Source organism: Chionomys nivalis, chromosome 4 (assembly GCF_950005125.1).
Source record: "Chionomys nivalis chromosome 4, mChiNiv1.1, whole genome shotgun sequence".
Lineage (NCBI taxonomy): Eukaryota > Metazoa > Chordata > Mammalia > Rodentia > Cricetidae > Chionomys > Chionomys nivalis.
In genome coordinates, this window is record NC_080089.1 from 14,809,801 (window position 1) to 14,825,247 (window position 15,447).

Below are 15,447 nucleotides of genomic sequence, written 5' to 3' on the forward strand. Positions count from 1 at the left end.
ACATTAAATTACTCGTGGATTTTCCTTGTCTAGATATGAACTCTGAGATATTCATGCATAGATGCGTAGAAGATGCTCAAAAATGCTTAACAAGAGAGGAGGAGCCTAGCCTTGCTGCAGCTTCATGTACCGTGACTGACTGATATACACGGGAGGCCTGCACTTTCTCAAGGGAAGGGAGAGAGTGGATGTGAGGTGGGGGCAGGTGGTGGGGAAAGACAGAGGAGAGATGGATGGGGAACTCACTCAGGCCGGGAAAAAAATAAGTGATTGAAAGTCTGGTTGCAACTGTCCCTTGAGAAGTCCACACTAATCCTACCCAGTGTCAGCAGCTGCTGTAAGGTGTGGCCCTGTGTCGCTATTCAGGTGACTGTTACCACAGAAGACTGTAGGTCCAGGGAAAGCTCCCCCGTGAGATGCTGGGTTCAGACAGAAAGAGCCGATAGCAGGCCCTAGAGGCTCCTGACTAAGCCAACGGACCCACGGCAGATACCCGGCATTTCCCTCTTGCTCCATGGTCCCCTGACCCTGCCTGAGCTTCTCCAAAGAGTCAAGACCATGGGGTTAAGGGAGCAGATGGTGACCCAGACCTGAGGGACAGAGAAGGAATTTCTTGCTGTCCTGTCTCAGAGGTGTCCCCTTTCCTGACTGAGGACGGAGATAGTGGAAATTGTGTCAAACAGAAGCAAAAGAAACGGTTTCCATAAAGAAGGGGGGAAAGCTATCACTGGGGCATTTCCAGGTCTCAGACATGCCCAGTTCTTGGGGCTGTCTTGGGATGAAGTGAGCCCACAAAACAGTACCCCAGGGAACTTCAGGACAGAGGTCAGGAGGGTTACATCTCTCTGGGTCCACAACCCCGAGAGCTGGGTGTCCCGGGCCACGGTGAGGCTGCCCTTCCATGAAATCAATGCCCAAATCCACTGTTTCTTTTCTCCTTCATTTATATGTTCTATTTGCTTCTCATTTTACTTGTACGATTCAATTTCCTCTATGGTGCTCTCAGCTCTGCTTGCCCCTTGTATGTTCTGTATTTTATTTATTTTGTGTCTGGCTGTTTTCCCTGCATGTATGTCTGCCAGAAGAGGGCGCCAGTGCCCTGGAGCTAGAGTTAGAGATTGATGGTTGGGCTCCTCCATAGAGATGCTGGGAATTAAACCTGGGGGGCCTGAAAGAATCTCAAATGCTCTTAGCCACTGAGTTCTGTATAGTCTGAATTTTTTTTCCTAATGCCCTCCAAAGTTTATTAGATAGCTTATTATTTATTTATTTATTCATTTATTTTTCTCTCATACATTACATCCCAACCAGTTTCCCTCCCTCCATTCCTCCCAGTTTGTGTATATATATATTTTTCATTTTTATTACTTTTATTTTGAGGTACTGTGGATTGAACTAGAGCCTTGTGCATACTGGGTAAAACCCTAGCCCTTCATTTTCTCCTGGCTCACGGTCACTCACACTTCACGTACACACCCTCCAGACCCGAGTAACCCCTTTCTTCCCACTGCTAGTGCGTTTTTGGCTTATGTCCTATCACACAAAACTAGGGGGGGTTTAAGGCCAGAGAAACTGTTTCCCCTGATGTGTTGTTAGAACTTAGCTTAAAGTAGGGCCCAATGCCTATCCAAAGGATGAAGAGTGTACTCTTACCCTTAATTAATTTGTTTGTTTGTTCATTTGTTTTTAAGAGAGGCTCTTCCACGCCAGCAAGATGGCTCATTTGTTAAAGGCACTTGCTGAGCAAGTCTGGTCCCAAGTTCAATTTCCAGAACCTGTCTAAAGATAGAAAGGGAACCCCACTCCACAGAGTTGCCCTTTGACCTCTGCATCTGCACCATGGCACACATCCTCCATCACACACATCCAATAGTGCACATTTTAAAGTGCTAGGATCTTCACTGGCAGAGAGCAGGTCTGTTGTCACTGTCCAATCACGCTTCACCAGCCTTGGCAGAGTCCCACGGCCTGGCTGAGAAGAGGGGCAAGCGGCAACAACTCTCCACAGTTCCCGCTAACTGGGGCACACGTTAGTGACCTCCTGAGACATCTAGAGCCTTCTTTAAACCCAGAGTCCCAAGGCATTAAAGCTGCTTATTTGAGAGGTTACGGGTTTATATTTCAGAGGCTTTTCCAGCCCCCCGTTCACCAAAGGATCATGAGTTGACCCTCGAACATGGAAAGAACATGGAGACATGAGCCCATGGTTTCCACCAACCCAGGCTGACTTAATAGCATTCATAACCGTCACATGAGCTTCAAAGTTAGGGGACTCTCTCAGACTGTGAGAGCCCTACTGGGCTGTGCTTGCTGCTACCCAGGCTCTCCCATTGGTCCCCACAACAAGCTCCTACACACAATGCAAATAAAGTCATTGCCACCTCTTAGGGACCTACTGCGTGCCAGGTACTATAGCAGAATGCCTTCCTAAGTTCAGTTCTCCCATTAGCCGACTGAGCCATGCCACACCTCAGAGGGGCAGCAGCAGCAGCAGCAGAGGCATCCTGACCTTGACTTTGCTGCTGTGCCTTGTGTGAGAACTCACTTGAAGTGACCCACATGGGGGAAATCCCATTTTATAAATGGAAGTCCAAGTCCTAGGTCAGACTCAGGGTCAGACCAGAATTCCCCTGCACTCGCCAGAAGATGACAGTCTTCAGCTGTGTGGAGCCAGGGCCACAGTCCTCTGTGGAAGGAGTGAGCCTGGAAATGACCTCATTTCCACACTGACCCTGTCTCCACAAGACACCAGGGCTGTGGCCTCTGTCTTTGTAGCTGCAGAGTGTCCTGGCTGTTCTGTGGAGTCTGAAGAGGATCAAAGGAGGCTGGCCCAGTGCAGCGGCTTGAAAGCATCACCTAGAGACACCGGCCCCCAGGTGTGTTCTTGATACGGGCAGCGCTCAGAGGAAAGTCAGGTTTCTTTGCTTTTGAAAGTTTGAAGGTAAATGTTAGAGAAGGAGCCGGCTGTGCTCTTCATTCCCTGTGGCTCAGATGGCTTTAATTCAGAAGCTCTGAAAGCAAAGAGTGATATTTAGAAGCACAGTTCCCAGAAATAGGCCAGGAGAAGAAGCTGGAGCTACCTGGGGAGGGCACTGGGGTCAGAGAATCAGCCCCGACCCTCCCCCGCCACCATCAATGTCTCCTCCAAGGTCAGGGAAAGTTTCCCATCCCTGGACTTTATTGGTGCCCCACTTCCTCCCACGGGGGTAACAGCGCCCCTACAATAAAATACTTCAATTTGTTGAGGAAGGTTGAGGAGGGGGCATGTGTGGTTGGGGAGATGAGAGAGTTCTGATTTGCTGCGATAATGCTCTATGAGGTCCAGGACTGAGGGCTTGGTATATTTTATATTATATGCCACTCACAGGAGCCCAAATGGGATGCTCTGTTTCTCTGCCAGAAACGAGGAGACAGGCTCAGATTTGGGTGGGTGACTCTTGAGAAGGGTCCGTATCTGTGATATAGTGGTCCTGACTACAAAGCAGGGTCCTGTGTGAGGCCAGCAAACCATACTCCGATTTCTCCCAGGAGGCCTTGCATGTCCATCTGAGAGATTCGGAATATGATGGTGCCCTGATACAACCCTGTGTCCCACCACAGGAGCCCAGCAGGGCTTCCACCACCCCTAAGAAACTGAACACAGCCCTGTACACCTCGCATCCCCTCATCGCCGGGCAGCTAACTCCTTCTGGTAATGGTTTTAGTGTCACCTTTATTCCATCGCAACTCTTCTCTAAGAGTGCAGTAGGCATCACACTGGACAAATGTCCTGTGTGCACATTTGCTGTTTAAGATCCGGGTCACCCCAGATACCCTTCAGTTCAGGCTGATACTGTAGAAGGTCGTCAGAACCTAGAACCCAGAGTCAATAAACCTGCTCTCTTTTGCAATGTGTATCTGACCAAGCACAAAGAACCGTCAGCTGAGATCGCTGTTGGCTCGCTGTCCAATGGTTCAGGATTCCAGAGAGACTCTGCAAGGCGCTCAGCATCTTGAAAGGTCGATAAAGGCTGCCCTGCGCTCTGGGTTTGTTGTTTGGTTGATTTTGCTAATGAATAATTTACTTAAACTGTATGTTTGTCTTCCTCAAGCCAATTAGACACAGAGCTGAACACTCCCCATTTAGTCCACTGGCTGAGATGTGCCCCGACTGAAAAAGCAATTCCAAGAAGGGTGGTGGTGGCGTACGCCTTTAATCCTAGCACTCGGAAGGCAGGGGCAGGCAGTTCTCTGAGGCCAGCCTGTTCTACAGAGTGAGTTCTGGGACAGCTGTACAGAGAAACCATATCTTGAAAAAAAAACCAAAAACAAACAAAAGAAAAAAGAAGAAGGAAAGAAAAAGCAATTCCAGCTACAAACTTCTCACCTATTGCCCACTGACTCTTCTACATACAAACAAATCCATATACTTCCCGAGACAATGTGGTCCTCAGGGCTGTGCCTTTTCCCCTTTAACCTGAATGAAGCAGGCACCTTTACTCCTTTGGCTTTTGGCTTTGACAGAGGTCAGAGATGATGAATGAATGAGCCAACAAAGCAGATGCACAGTAATTACCATGATAACGACGGAGAAGGGGGTGTGGTGAGTAGTGTTTCCAGCAGGGATGTTAGCAGCTTAGATTCTCCAGAGAGGCAGGACCAATACATAGATCCACTGGATTCATTTACTGAGCTGACTTGTGGAACTACAAAGTCTGAGAAACTTGTGAGGGCTGTTTGCCCTGCTGGAGATTCATGAGTGCTTGCTGACTGTTTCCTCGTGAGGGCTGTTTGCCCTGCTGGAGATTCACGAGTACTTGCTGACAGCTTCAGTCTGCTCCAGAGGCTGGAGGGCCGGAAATGCGGATGCTGTAGGCTTCAGTTCAAGACTGAGACCGAAAAAGAAAAGAATGATGTCACAGATTAACAATAGACAGAGAGACAGCAGTCTTCCTTATCTAGCAATCTCTTTCCACCCTAGTCTTTTCTGGATGAGTTGGGGCCAGCCACAATCGGGTGGTCATTTGCACTACAAATTCAAACATTATTATCATCCCGAAAGACAGACATTCTCAAGATAATGTTTCACCAGATATCATGGTGTTCTTTGTCCCAGGAGACATACAGCATGAGGTACTACATCTGAAGGGAGCTAAATGATTAGAATCCAGCCCTGAGAAACTCCAGGAAGGGGGCCCCCAGCAGGAAGAGCAGAAATATGAAGTTCTGCCGGTTTGTGAAGGAGGACTGGAGCCAGGAAATCTGAACTGCCAGAGCCATGGGGAGGAGGTATGAGAAGAAACTAGAAAAGAGAACAAAGACCAGGTCACACCCATGTTTCTGTCCTTGCCTAGAATGTCCTTCTTTTGTGGACTGTGTAGCCCAGGCTGGTCTTGAACTTGACTCTGGTTCTTGCCTCATCCTCTCACATTGGATTACAGACCTGTGTTGTCAGAGCTGGCATTAACTGTTCCGTTTCCTGCAGACTCTGGCACTGGGCAATTGATTGGCTCACCAGAAATCTTTAACTTACCTGTTCCCCATCATAGAAATGATGGAATATAAGGACTCCAACCCATAGCTCTCACCTGGTGATTCTCCTAGGAATCAGGAGAAGTCTGCGGCTGATCCCAAGTCGCTCACACCTGTCGGGCACAGTCAGGAGATCCCATCTTCAAGTCACCCAGGTTAGCGGGCCTGAGAGAGGGACGGAAATGACTGTAAACACAGAAGGGAGGTAAGTGGCTCTCAAGGACATGGGGGAAACAATAACCAGGCACAGCGGCATCGGTGCCTGAGAATCACGACTGAGAGCGCTTAGTGAATCAACTGCTGCCTCCAGTCTGCCCTGCTTGAATCCCGTCCTGACTTCCTCTAATGATGAACCATGATGTGGAAGCGTAAGTCCAAAACCTTTTCCTCCCCAGGTGGCTTTGCTCAAGTCATTTTGTCCCAGAAATAGTGACCCTATGTCACCACCCCATCCAATCCCAAACTCCAATGCGGTTGATCATCTATTTGTTCTTTAATAGACTCAGGTGGATCACAACCACTATGACATTTTGTTTAAAAATCCCTACTCTCACCCCCTTATGAAGAGGGAATTGATTCTTCCTTAAGACCTTAAACAAGGCTTGACTCCTGGCTTTTCAAGGTGGGAGTTTAAGCAAGTTGCCCTGGGTTTCAGTTTCAACATTTTGAAATATAACTTGTTATAACAGCAAGCCCATGGGGTGGTTGTGGACACACACATGTTGCATGTTGGGAGGTAACGCCAACTTTTCCTTGTGTTCTAGACTACCCTTTTGAAGATTAGTACATAGTGAACAGCCTCAAAGATAGGGCTGGCGTCTTCCCCGGGAGCTAAGGGCAAGGATGTTTAGCGCCTGTTATAATAGATGGGTTTCTGCTGCTGAGATCTCTTGGCCCACAGCTCGTTAAGAGAGACTCTGGGAATCAGAGCTTGGGAACTGGTATAGGAATCTGATGCCCTAGACACTGCTTTTTCTGGGCAAAATGAATTGTGCTTCATTTTGGTCTTCTACAGAGAGCCGTGCCACTGTGGCGAGTAGGTTGTGAGTTTGTAAGTAGGTGGGACGGCAGACTTCTCACTGACTGCAGGAAGCACTCACCAGACATGATTTCCCCTCTTGGAGAGCTCTCATTTCCCAAAACACCACCCTGGCTAGCAGGAGCCCAGGCCTAGGAAGCCCCTGCTCTGGCTGACAGCCAGTAACTAAGAAAAGTAGAAACCCACCAGCCAGCCTTCCTGGTCTGGTATTGGAATATCGACATCAACAGCTTTCTGTAAAGGATCGTCATGAGCTAAATATGAGTGACCATGACCGGAAAAGTTGTAGTCAAGTTACCCTGAATGTGACATGATCCACTGTGAAATTGCAGGAACCCTCTCATAGCCACAGAACACGAAACACCATGAATTTGTGAGTTTAAAAATTCTGCTTCCAGAGACATCAGGGCTACAGCAAGACAGGAACATCTCTTCTGCAAGATTGGGGTGTGCCCATCCCATTCTGGTGGAGGCGAAGTGCGGGCCTAGCACACACTCCGAGGGTTTTCTGTAGAAGTAATGAGGATGTGGTCAGACCCACATGGACAGTGTGGAAGGGGACTAGGAGAGCTGGCTGCCTGCCACACTCCATCTTCCACAGTTCCAGTCCCCAGGCTCTTCCGTATAGATGTGGCTTCTTCTCAGGGGCAGGGGAAATGCCATGATGGTTCTTATGGCCCGGGGCCCTCCACCTAGGCATTGGGTTCAGGAAACACTCCCCAGGAATACATTCTTACCTATCCTGTTTCCTTTCTCTAATTGGCTCTCCAGCCTCTCTTCCCTCTAGACTTCACCCAAGAAATCTCCCTCGTTGGATGACACGGGCACAAACCCCTGTGTTGGGCTGTGTGTCTTGGAACCTGGCCTAGGAAATACACACCATTCTCTCTTCAAAGTGGCTCAGGGCTGTCTCTGAGGGTACAGGTCTGCAGCCTGTCTGAGATGTGTACATGTTTCTGCGACACTCCCCTGGCCACCAGCAGTCAGAAGCTGCTGTCACAAGATGTCCAACATTCTTAGGAGTAAGTTAGGATATAAACCAACAGCCCTGTGATGGTTATATTTAAATATCACCATGTCTGTATTAGGGAGATTGGGAAAGCACACAGGTATGTCTGTGAAGGCGTCTCCAGAGAGGGTCAATTAGGAAAGAGAAGTCACTCTGAATGCAGGTGGCAGCAACCCCTAAGCGAGGGACCTGGGTGGGACAAACAGAGAGCCCAGGAATGCAGCTCTCGGTGCGTTCTGTTTCCTGTCAGCCATGAGCTGAGTGGTCTCTACCCCCTGTTCCTGTACCATGCTCCATCTCACTACAGACTCACAAACCAGGAGGCCAAGGACTATAGACTGAAACTTTGGAAACTATGACACACAGTAAATAATTCCTCCTGGTAGGCTGTGGTGTCAGGCATCTTTTCACCCTAACTAGAGAAAGATAACATGAGGCTGGATTAGTAATCCAGCCAGTGCCATTCCAGTCACTGGGCCAACAGGACCATTTAATATAAAGTGATACGTGGGGGTGGGGGTGGGGTGGGGAGAAGGGGAGATGGGGAGAGAAAAGTGAGAAGGGGAGGATGGGGAGAGCTTGTGGGAATGGGAGGGTTGGGATGGAGGAAGGATAGATATGGGAGCAAGGAAGTATATATCTTAATTAAGGGAGCCATTTTAGGGTTGGCAAGAGACTTGACTCTAGAGGAGTTCCCAGGTGTCCAAGGAGATGCCCCTAGCTAGTTCCTTAGGCAGCTGACGAGAGGGAGCCTGAAATGGCCCTATCCTATAGCCATACTGATGAATATCTTGCATATCACCATAGAACCTTCATCTGGCGATGGATGGAGATGGAGACAGAGACCCACATTGGAGCACCTGACTGAGCTCCCAAGGTCCAAATGAGGAGCAGAAGGAGAGAGAACATGAACAAAGAAGTCAGGACCGCGAGGGGTGCGCTCACCCACTGAGACGGTGGGACTCACCTAATGGGAGCTCACCAAGGCCAGCTGGACTGGGACTGATGGAGTATGTGAACAAACCGGACTCTCTGAATGTGGCTGACAATGAGTGTTGACTGAGAAGCCAAGGACAATGGCACTGGGTTTTGATCCTACTGGCTTTGTGGGACCTAGTCTGTTTGGATGCTTACCTTCCTAGACCTGGATGGACGGGGGAGGACCTTGGACTTCCCACAAGGCAAGGAACCCTGACTACTCTTTGGACTGGAGAGGGAGGGGGAGGGGAAGTGGGGGGATGGGGAAGAGGTGGAAATTTTTAATAATAATAATTAATTAATCTAATGAAAAATAAATAAAGTGATACATGTCTTCCAGGCAAGTACCCACTCCAGCTCCAGTCCACACAGTGCATCTGGGGAGTCCCATGTTCCTGCCCTAACAGTCCCTGATGTTTTATTAGTCTGTCACCAGCCTGTAGTGTAGATCATTTGTCTTCCTACAGGGAAAATGTTCAGATTGCATGTTGGTCCATCTGGGGGATAGATTGGGGTTTGTTTGCCCTCCATATCGGGTTGTCTCTGTAGAAGGTAGAACGATCTCCCATGCCTACAGTAGGATTAATATAGTAAAAATGGCAATCTTACCAAAAGCAATCTCTATCAAAATTCCAACACAGTTCTTCACAGATCTTCAAAAGAAAATTTTCAGCTTCCCATGGAAGCACAAAAAAAGCCAGGATAGCTAAAACAATCTTAAATAATAAAAGAACTATGGGAGGCATCACCGTCCCCGATCTCAAGTTGTACAGAGCTAGAGTAACAAAGCAGCATGGTATTGGCAAGAAAACAGATACATTGACCAGTGGAATTGAATTGAAGATCCAAACATAAAGCTATACACTTATGGGCACCTGATATTTGATAAAGAAGCCATAAACACACAGTAGAAAAAATACAGCATCTTTGTTGGACAAGGCAGCTTGTTGGTTCTCAGCTTAGACCTGAAATAATCACACAGAAACTGTGTTAATTAAACCACTGCTTGGCCCATTAGCTCTTGCTTCTTATTTGCTAACTCTTACATCTTAATTTAACCCATCTTCATTAATCTGTGCATCACCACGAGGTTGTGGCCTACCAGCAAAGTTCAGCACATCTATCTCCAGCCATGGATCCATGGCATCTCTCTCTCCACCTTCCTCCTCCCAGCATTCAGTCCAGTTTTCCCACCTACCTAAGTTCTGCCCTATCAATAGACCAAGGCAGTTTCTTTACTCATTAACCAATAAAAGCAACACATAGAAGGACCTCCCACACTGTTTCCCCTTTTCTGTTTAAACAAAAAGGAAGGCTTTAACATAGTAAAATTACACATATAACATATCATAACAAAGGAAAACTATAATAATAGATATCTATTCTTCAACTCCATCAAAGACTCCAGAAGGATAAATATTACCTAAGTAAACAGGTAAACAGTTGCATTTTAAGCAACTTCCAAAACTCTATAATTAACAGAGACATCTCACTGCCTGGATATATCTTCAACAAATGGTGCTGGCAAAACTGAGTAGCTGCATGTAGAAGAATCCAAACAGGTCCGCATTTATCATTCTGCATAAAGATCAACTCCAAAGTGATCAAAGACCTCAACATAAAAGCAGATACACTGAACCTCATAGAAGAGAAAGTGGAGAATAGCTGTGAGTTCATTGGCATAGAAAAAGACTTTCTGAACAGAACATCATTAGCACAGGCACTAAGATCAACAATTAATAAATGGGACCTCAAAAAACTGAAAAGCTTCTGCATGACAAAGGCCACCATCATTAGGACAAAGCAGCAATCTACAGAATGGGAAATGCTTTTTACCAACTTCACATCTGATGGAGGGTTAATATAAAAAATATATAAAGAATTCAAAAAGTTAGATATTAATAAAACAAATAATCCATTTTTTAAATGGGGGTACATATCTAAACAGAGAATTCTCCTAGAGGAAATTCAAATGGCTGAGAAACAAAGAAATGTTCAACATCCTTAGCCATCACAGAAATGCAAATCAAAAGTACTTAGAGATTTCATCTTACACCTGTCAGAATGGCTAAGATCAATAAAACAAGTGACAGCTCATGCTGGTGAGGATGTGGAGTAAGGGGAGCATTCCTCCAGTGCTGGTGGGAGTGCAAAATTGTACAGCCACTATGGATATAGTATGGCAATTCCTCAGGAAGAAGGGAATCAATCTCCCTCAAGACACAGCTATACCACTCTTGGGCATATAACCAAGGGATTCTCCATCCTATCGCAAGGACACTTGCTCAACCATGTTAACTGATGTTCTATTCATAATAGCCAGAAATTTGAGACAATCTAGATGTCTTTAAGAATGGATTAAAAAATGTGGTACATTTACACAGTGGAGTATTACTCGGCCATTAAAAATGGCATCATGAAAATTGCAGGTAAGTGGATAGAACTAGGAAAAAATCATCCTGAGTAAGGTATTCCAGACCCAGAAAGACAAATATGGTATATACTCACTTGTATATGAATATCGACTGTGAAGTCAATGACAACTAAGTATAATCTATAGACCCACAGAAGGTATGTATAGAGTAAGGGCTTAGAGGGTACAGATAGATCTTGTGGGGAAAGAAAACTAGAGTAGATAGTTTTGAATGGATAGGGGGCTGGAATGGGAGGATCAAATGGGGATGGAGAGGGGAAGGGAATTATGTGAGGAAATATTGAGAAAGACAGTTAAAATTATGGGATAATTGGGGGTAGACTACAGTAGAAGCCTCCTAAAATTTATACATACATGAAAGTGATCTAAATGCAATTACCAAATAATAGGGGAGACAGAGCCCCAACTGGTCATAACTTATAACCAAATGAAACTTCCCGTACTTGGAATTAGGTTACAACTCATTGAGTTGTTGGGAAAGGGGGTTCCACTGGGAATCTCCAAACAACCTAGACTGTTGCCAAGACAACAGGTTGCTCTCCACAAACTGACAGAAGTCCCCATTGCCGAAGATGACACCTACACAACCCATTGAACATGGAGAAGTCAAGCCAGTGCCTACACAGAGACTTCACCCCTATGTGCTAGTATCTTTGGTACAGGAAGATACTCTGGATGCTACCAAAAGAGAAATGTAGATATCAAGCCACACATCAACCCTTTGATCTATAATGGTGTCCTGCCTGTGAGGTGTACCAGAGCAACGGTGGCACAAAGCTTGTGTAGGTAACCAACCAATGTCTGATTTGACTTAAGGCCCACAAGAGGGAACCCATGCCAGACACAGCTTGGGTGGCCAAGAACCATAGACTCAATAGCCCAGGGACCTCAGGTTATGATGGCTAAGGAAATTCCATTTGTACCAAGCACACACTTCAGTAGCCATGGCCTCTGACCTGAATTCTGAAAAGCTCTGACCCCTTGCCCCCTTCCCTAAACTGTGTAACTCTTGTGAAATGATTAGCTGATTGTTCTGGCTCCATTAAACACACTTATTGCTGTGGGCAGAAGGAAGGGCTGTTTTTCATGGAGCTGGAGGAGTGGGGTCATTTCTTATATAACTGTAAGTTCCAAAGACGTGGAGTAATTATGGTGTTTGCTTTTAAAAACCTTTCCCCTATCTGCTTCCTTTCAGCCCATTTCTCTTCTGGCTTAGAGGTGGCTGTCCTGCTAGCAGAATTAGTAAATTTGGCTGATTGTAATCCATATTGCACCTGTAGTTTTTTTCCTGGTCTTGAATTCCATAACAGGGCAAAACCAGATACTAATTATCTAAAACAAAACAAAAAACTGGTAAGATCTAATGATACTCTGCTAGACTCATCAGAGAGGTTTTCTTCTGCAGCAGATTGGAACAAATACAGCCATACAATATGCAGAGAGTGAAAGACCTTGGAACACTCAGTCATAAATGGAATATCTCCAGCAAATCCCTCTGCTCAGGGCTCAGGGAACCACAAGAAACAAGAGGTGGAAACAATGTACAAGCTGGAGAGGATAGAGATCACCAAGAAAACGAGGCTCTCCAAATCAACATGATCAAAGCTCATATTAACTCATAGAAACTGAGGAAATATACCCAGGGCCTGCACTGGTCTGCACCAGGTCCTCTGTTCACATACTATAGCTTCCAACTTAGGGTTTTTATAGGATTCCTGACTGTGAATGAGTGGGTCTCTGATTATTGTGCCTTTCCTTGGGCTCTTTTCCTTGTTTGTTCTACCTAGCTCTGATATGATAGTTTTATTTTATCTTATCATTTACTTTGTTATATTTTATTATTGTCTCTTAGAAACCTGTTCTTTTCTAATGAGAGACAAAAAGGGAGTAGATCCAGAATGGTAGGGGAGGTGGGGAAGAACTGGAGGAGTAGAGAGAGGGGAAACTAATTAGGATGTATTATGTGAGAAAATAATATTTTCAATAAAATGAAAAACATTAAATATACTAACAGCAACAACAAAACTCTGTTTTGGTTATGCTACCTATTAACCCCTTAATGATGGCCATGGTTAGTTATCTCAGGCAGATAAGGGAGGGGTGTCTAACAGCACTTACTTTGAATGGATTCAAAGAAATAACACATGCAAAGCTCCGGTGCCTGAATACGTAAAAAACTAAACATATCAAGTACCCTGATCACTTCATCACCATCATCATTATCATCACTGTCATCATCACTATTCTCAACACCATCACCATCACCATCATGACCACCACCACCATCACCATCACCATCATGACCACCACCACCATCATCATCACCATCATGACCACCACCACCATCATCACCATCATCATCACCATCATCATTACCATCATCATCACCATCATCACCACCACCATCATCATCATCACCATCATGACCATCATCACCATCCTCAACACCATCATCATCACCATCATGACCATCATCACCATCCTCAACACCATCATTAACACCATCATCATCACCATACTTAGCACTATCACCATTACCATCATCAACACCATCATCACCATCACCATCGTTATCATCACCACCAGAAGCAGCAGCAGCATGTTCCAATCCCACACAGAGTTCAGGAGGCATCTTCACTCTTGTGAGTCAATCTGACCTTCACCAGGACCCCCAAAAGCAGATGGGACAGAGGTCTTCATCTCAACTCATCAATGAAGAAGCGTACTTAGAAGACCACTTCACTGGAGGTGACTCAATTGAAAACAAGCTTAGGCCTTTCCTCCCTAGATCTTAGGTTCATCTCCCTGCCCCATGACAAGCCCCCTGTGCTATCACTGTGCCTTAAGCTCTGTGTGGATGGGAGGGATCCTAGAATGTTCCCCTGAGAAGGGTCATGGAAGAGAGAGGCTAACTTCTTTCCTTGTCTTCTCCTTTCTGTGTTGTAGGCTCTGATACCCACAGCACAAAGGATATGGAACTAAAATCTCATTCATTCACTGGGAGACATCGCAGACTCCTTCCCCATTTGCCCAGTGGAAGGAGATCATTGTGTGTCAGTCTGTGTCCTTTCTGTTCTAAGGGCTGGAGCTGTTAGAAATAGGGACATCTCTATGCTGTGATAATGGGCATACACCACCTCTCCTGGTTCCACTCCTGACCTCACTTGTAGAAAGCAAAGAGCTGCAAGCTTGTCCTTCTAAAATCTGAGTGTTGCTGACAGGCTCTGGCTCTCTTGGAACCCCTTTCTCTGTAGAGCAGAAATAGAGGTTTCTGCTCAGTCTGCTACCCTGGGTTTGCAGTGAGGGGTAAGTGAATGAAAGTGTGAGAGAACTCTGGACCGGAGGCAGCTTGTTCATGTTTATTGCCTTTATTTCACTGCATTCCTGATTGGCTATAAATCCCCAGTGTTCTGTGTTTCTGTGCAAGATGTAGGGCTCTGGGTAAGGAAGAGCCAATGATGAGAACAACATAAAGAAAACGAGGCCAAGGTCACAGCCATAATTGGATCAGGCTTTGGCTTACTTTCCCAGGAATAGGACTTGTTTAAGTATTATTCTATTGCTGCAAAAAGACACCATGTCCAAGGGAACTCCTATAAAGGAAATCATTTAATTGGGGGCCTGCTTATAGTTTTAGAGCGTTAGTCCATGACCATCATGAGGGGAGTCATGGCAACATGAAGGCAAACAGAACAGGGTGCTAGAGAAGTAGCTGAGAGCTACATCCACAGGCAGCAGGCAGAGAGAGAGAGAGAGAGAGAGAGAGAGAGAGAGAGAGAGAGAGAGAGAGACTACGCCTGGTGTGATACATTACCTCCAACAAGGCCACACCTCCTAGTCCTTCTAATCCCTTCAGACAGTTCCACTTCCTGGTGACTAAGCATTCAAATACATAAGTCTATGAGGGCCATTCTTACTTAAACCCCCACAGGACTTCAGACGTGGAGAGTTAGAGGTGACCACCCAGACATCCCGAGCAGGAAACCCCCAAAGTAATCTGAGCACACCATCCCAGACAGAGGGCCCTCTCTCTTCTGCATGGAACGTTCTACAGAAAGATGCTCTTTAGGGTGCAGCCAGATGAGTTTTTCTGTTCTGGGCTGGGCCTCCAGATTTCTCTCTGAAGTGACCAGGAATGGGTAGACAGGCTCCACCATACGACAGCCTTCAAATACTGCAATGTGTATACACTGGTGTGGGCCACATGCAGTTTATATGGGCTGTTTACATGGTGTACCAATCACTAATTACTATACATGTAGCTGGGACAAAAATCCCTAACGAAGCCACTTAAGGGAAAAAGGGCTTGCTTTGCCTCATGGTTTGAGGAGATCAAGTCTCCAAGCCACTTCTCCCATCCTGCAGCAGCCTCTTCTCCCATCCTGCAAAAGCTGCTTCTCCCATCCTGCTGCTTCTCCAATCCTGCAGCTGTTTCTCCCATCCTGCGGTTCTTTGTCGCTGGTCCCAGATCTGACA